The following is a 6,000-nucleotide window of genomic DNA, read 5'->3' on the forward strand; positions in this document are numbered from 1 at the left end:
ATGACAACCTCTCCCCGCTCCCTGGAATTTGCTGGAATCACCCTGCTCGAGCTCATCTCATGCGAGTTAGCTCTTTGCTCCCTGTGCCCCAGCAATCTGGGTGAGTTTCCCATCTATTAGCTGAATTATTCAGATGTTTTCCCACAATGGCACTAAGCAGTGCTCATATAACTAGTTTCTAAATCAACAGTGAATTACACTATTGACAATCTGAGCAGATTAATTAAGAAATCTGTCAGGAATGACACTATGAGAGCTGGCTCCTTTTCAAGTCCGATCTTCAGTCTTCGAGATAGAATCATACCTGAAGCAATTTCAGAAGGGCAAGCTGCAAGACGAAATCTGGGGTAGGGGGACAGCCCCTGTGGGCTGCCAGGGAGATCCCCGAGGGGATGGGGGCAGTATGCAACGCGGTGCTCGCGCGCGCGCGCACACACACACACACACACGCGCACACACACCCCACGGGGTTACTGGCTGGCTTACATCTACTAACGAGCAAGGCTGAAAAAAATGTTCTGTGCAGAGTAAAGCGCATGGATGTATCACTGTTATCCCAGGCACAGACTGGTGACAGGAAACGTCACAAATATGCTAGAAGAAGCTGCTTTACCTTTTGGGCTTTTGAATGCCAGTGTTGTGACATTTGGGGTCTCAATCTCCAAAAAATAAGCAGCCTGGGACACTCCCTTTGGTACTCAGCTATGAGAAGGCAATTTCTCTATCCCTCTAGTTTTTTCCCCTTTAAAATAAAAGTTTTGTTGATTTCCCGGCCCTGCATCAAAACCCAGCATAAAATGCAAATAAATTACTTAAATACGAGATCAGAATATCAGAGTATCCTGCTGCTGTATTTGATTTAATTGATTTAATTCAAAAAAGTTTGAAAAGCTACTAGATCAGTCACAGGACGTTTGCATGTTATGGTAGATAACACGTAGGATCTGGAGTCCTAGATTCACCTCTGAGCCCAGTCAGAGGATCTGGGTGGCCTTGAGCCTGTCACTTCTCCCACAGAGCTCAGTGTTTTTACCTGTAGTGACACCTGCTTCCTGAGTGGCAGTGAGGACCAAGAGAGAAAATGCGTGTGAAGGAGGAGATGGCCAATACCTCAAGCACACGTGTTACCTGAACACACCTTCAGTGGCTCGCCTCAATTCATATTCACAGCACATTCCCTTTGGTTTAAGAGTGAGAACACTGAGGCTCATGGTTGTTAAGTAAATACTCCAAAAGTGAAAAAAAAAGGCTGGACCCCCACCCTCACCCCAGTCGTTGGGCTCCCACACTGAGGCCGGGTGCCCCAGGCAAGGCAAGTGGGTTGGAGCTGAGTTCCTTCCAGCGAATCAGAGTTCTCAGAGAGGGTGGGAGGGGGCATGGTGTGGGAACCAGACTAGGAAGGAGGATATTCCAGAGCCTCCCCTAGGGAGGAAGGTACAGGAATTAGGGGGAGACATATAGGTGCACAGTGTCTGGGGAACAAGTGAGTACTAGTGGACCCAGTCCATGCCTACAGCCAACGAGGTAGGCAGAGGCAGTGGTCGTGACAATAATACCAATCTCAGGGATTAACACTTAATGGAGGATGAACACTGGTTGGTCGTGACAATAATACCAATCTCAGGGATGAACACTTAATGGAGGATCAAGGTGTTGATCCCATGCTTCTATCACCATGTGACAGATGAAGATAGTGAGGCTCAGAGAGGTTAAGTGACTTGAAATTGGTTGTGAAGTGGACTTGGAGAGTCTGAGGAATAAAGAGGGAACATTCCAACTTCTCAGCACTCTCCAAGAAGCCCTCCCCACCCAGAAAGCAGCCTTGGGACAGCCTGAGATACCATCAGGAGACAGCGACACATGAGCGGTAAGCCTGACAATAACTGAGGCTGTCAAATGGGACTGGGGAAGCCCGTTTTCCTGAGATGTTGCAAAAGCAATTCCTACATTTTGTCTGACCTCCAGATTCTGTGATTCCATGAGGCTCAGGACTGGGTCAGCTTTGTGACCTGGTGTCCTCCAAAATCCTGATTTGTCGCATCCAACCATCTGAAAAAACCTAGGACAAAGAAGGATGGAGTTCACACACACACACACAAATACACACACACACACACACACACACACACACACACACACACACAAGAAACAGTTAATATGTGTTAGTTTTGCAGGGCTGGATTCCAGGAGTAGGGTGGTTACTATTTTTTCCTTATATTCCACTATATTTTCAAATTTTCTACAATGGCCACTTGTTACTTTGACAATCAGAAAACTAATCACTTAAAACAAAAATAATGTGTAACTACAAATGGCTAACAGAAAACCATGGCTTCTGGAAGCCTAGAGATGGAAACGTGAAGCTTAGCGGGAAAAGCACAGAATTAGCAGGTCACAGCCTGTCACGTCTTAACCATTATACTTTGGGCAAGTCATTTAAGCTCTCCAGATTTCATTTCAACATTAACAAAATGGAGTTACAACATTTTCTCATAATTTTACTGGCTTTCTAAAAGGGTCCAACCAATTATGCATTTAAGGTGTTTTGTGTAATGTGAAGTCATCCTTCTTATCATTACTCTTATCAATACTGTGGTATTAGTATTAGTATTGGCATTATTGATGTAGAGGTAAGAACTCAAGGACAAAATTTTTCTCAAAAAACTAAAAATAGAACTACCCTACGACCCAGCAATTGCACTACTAGGCATTCATCCAAGAGATACAGGTGTGCTGTTTAGAAGGGACACATGCACCCCAATATTTATAGCAGCACTATCAACAATAGCCAAAGTATGGAAAGAGCCCAGATGTCCATCGATGGATGAATGGATAAAGAAGATGTGGTATATATATATATATATATATATACACAATGGAGTATTACTCAGCAGTCAAAAAGAATGGAATCTTGCCATTTGCAACTACGTGGATGGAACTGGAGGGTATTATGCTAAGTGAAATTAGTCACTCAGAGAAAGACAAATATCATACAACTTCACCCCTATGAGGACTTTAAAAGACAAAACAGATGAACATAAGGGAAGGGAAGCAAAAATAATATAAAAACAGGGAGGGGGACAAAACAGAAGAGACTCTTCAATATGGAGAACAAACAGAGGGTTGCTGGAGGGGTTGTGGAAGGGAGGATGGGCTAAATGGGTAAGGAGCACTAAGGAATCTATTCCTGAAATCATTGTTGCAGTAGATGCTAACTAACTTGGATGTAAATTAAAAGATAAAAATAAAATTTAAAAAAAAAGAACAAAATTTTTCTTTCTATGAAAACATTAACATGGATGATATCCACTCTTTTAGGACTTTTATATCAGAAATGAAAATAAAGTGGGCCCCTTCTATTTGTTTGAGTTTTATTGACATTAATTAGCTTATCGATGTAGATTCCATGGCTTTAAAACCTATCAGTTAAACTGAAAGTTCACCCAGGGATCTGAAGAGAAACAAAATTTTGTTCTTACATCATTCTTCCCGGTTTTAAGATGACAAACTGTATATCTTTAGCCCAGATGGGAAGGTCCTCCTGCAGGAACACAGCTTGCTGTTGAGGATGGCTTTCCCATGGCAGTTGTCCTTGGTCCTGGCACTTCCTTTGATCTAACTAAAAAATATTCCCCCTTAGCAAGTATAACCCTTTGCAGAAAAACTACAAAATGATCATTTAAAGTAATTATGAGCTTGTTGTGTTAAATATCATTTACACATAGATCTGCAGTATAAAATACTCTGTAAACCTACACTCCAAATTAAAACAAAATATATCGTGCAGACTCTTTTTAATTTATGGCCAAAAAAAAAATGCAGTTGTTGTGGTGGAATCTTCCCATTTTATTTGATTCCGTAAATGAAAACAAGAGATTTGTCATTAAGTGTTATTGATGATACCCACAGTGTTGGTATGTTTGTCAATTTCATTAACCTTTCAAATTAGGTATTCATAATGTGTTAATTACAGCATAACACATCATTACATTACTCAATGTAATTCCATGGATATTATGTATAGTTGATCATGTTAGAATCTCTTGTCTTTACAGCTGTTAGAAAACATTATACTTTCCAAGATCATTAGGGATGTGTGAATACCAAACAGCTAAATCTACAGCTCAAATAATGGTCCCTGCTTGGCCTTGAATTCTGATCAGGGCATGACTAGACAGTTTCCACCGACGAAGAGCTAAGCTCCCTGGAATGTTTTATATAAGAACTGGAGTGACACAAAGCTGACGGAGAGCTCGAGAATTTGTTTAATTAAATTCGTTGCCTTCAGACTGGCAGTGACAAATTGAATTATAGCTTAGCAAATAGTCACTCCCCCATGCCCTTGGAAGAAAGCATGCTTTCCTACCCCGCGTACGATGGGATTGGCCAGGTGCTTGTTCTGCCAATGGGATGTGCCCCAGCATGAGTAGAACGTGGCCCAGATGGCCACTCCCCATTTAGTAGGGGCCCCAGACTCTCAGAGCAGGACAGCCCCCAAGGCACCCCCCACTCCAAACCCTCACCTACACGTGAGGGAGCATAAATCCAGCAGCTGAAGGGATGCACTTGGGAACAGCCTAGAATGACATCCATACTTTTCTATGAGCAATAATCGCGCCTCGGATAAACCTCATTGGCTATGACACTGCCACCGCGCAAAGCTAACACCCATACTTTTCTACTCCCAGCCCCTTGCTTTGCCTTGAGGAGAAGTTTCAGAAGGTAAACACAATCAGCTTAATAAAAACAAACAAGCAGGGGTCTCGCATCTGGGTTGGAAGATGCAGGAAGTAGAGATTTATTTACCCGTCCAGAGTCCCTAAGTGATCAAGTCCGCTCCGGCATGCTGTCCTTGCCGTGGAGGGACAGTCTCCTAAGGAATTATCAGGTGCTCCTTCTCTTTGAACCAAGAGCCGGCAGGCAGCACAGGGCCCTACAAGGCTTTTATCTCGTTCTCCCACCGGTGATTTGGTTCATCGCTGACAGATGCTGCCCGTGTTTGTTCCTTCACTCTTCATGAAAAATACAGAAGCACCTCGCGTTGACGGAGCAGCCTCGGTGCTTTCACTACCCGGTGACTTTTGCTCGTACTCTGCCGGCCCGCCGGCCGTTCTGTCTCGGCGAACGCGCACTAATTGAAACTCCTCTCTCTGTTCTTTTCCATGCACGTTACCTCCGATCTTGACGACCCCTTGAGATCTTCACTTCGATCCCCCTTTTACAGATGAGGAAGTGGAAGATCAGACATGCACTTTCCCAGGGTCCCAAGTCACCAAATATCGGAACCAAAATCCAAATCCAGATCTAACTTCAAAACATTTCTCCTTTGGGCCAAAGCACACTTTCTTTAATGAAAGAGAGAAAAAAACAAAACAAAACAAAACAAAACAAAAACCCACCACACTTCCCAATAACGGAAGATCAGCAATCCCAAGGAGGAATTTTCTGGAGATGAACCCAGCTGATGTTACTTCTGAAAGCCACGAATACCAGAGGGAAGCTGGTAAATTACAAGGGGGAATTTCACCTGCACTTTACTTAGCGTTATGGTATCACTTATGCTAATGCAGACCTTCCACATTTCCTCTAAAATACAAATCAGAAGGCCCTTTGCAATACCTGAAAATCACCCAGGGCTTTGTCTTCCCATTTCCTGGTCCTTAAAGCACCCCTCTCCCCCACGGCTGCCTGAAAGGTCTCTTTTTGTTATGGCGGTTTCGTAAGAGGCCAAATCTCAGACAGCTATTGAAAGGCTGAGTTAGACAAACAACACCGGTGAAGTTTAAAAATAAAAACTAGGTCAAGCCCGAGATGTTATCATCGCTGCCAGTGAAAGCAGGTTCCTCGCAGCTGGGAGAGGAGACGGCATGGACTCCATGCTACGTTTGCAGACCTCGGCCAACCTTGGCCTGGCGGTAATCAGGGGTGGGCATTTAGTTAATGACGGCCGAGTGCTCTAAAAATCAAAGGCGTAGGGGCGCCTGGGTGGCGCAGTCGGTT

At 43.8% G+C, this 6,000-nt stretch overlaps 1 pseudogene; it reads right to left on the reverse strand.

Moving 5' to 3' along the window:
* Positions 1-4,496: 4,496 nt before the first annotated feature.
* Positions 4,497-4,663, reverse strand: LOC121044618 (uncharacterized; annotated as a pseudogene).
* Positions 4,664-6,000: the final 1,337 nt, after the last annotated feature.

Source organism: Herpailurus yagouaroundi, unplaced genomic scaffold, assembly GCF_014898765.1.
Source record: "Herpailurus yagouaroundi ecotype Mexico unplaced genomic scaffold, PumYag 188, whole genome shotgun sequence".
NCBI lineage: Eukaryota > Metazoa > Chordata > Mammalia > Carnivora > Felidae > Herpailurus > Herpailurus yagouaroundi.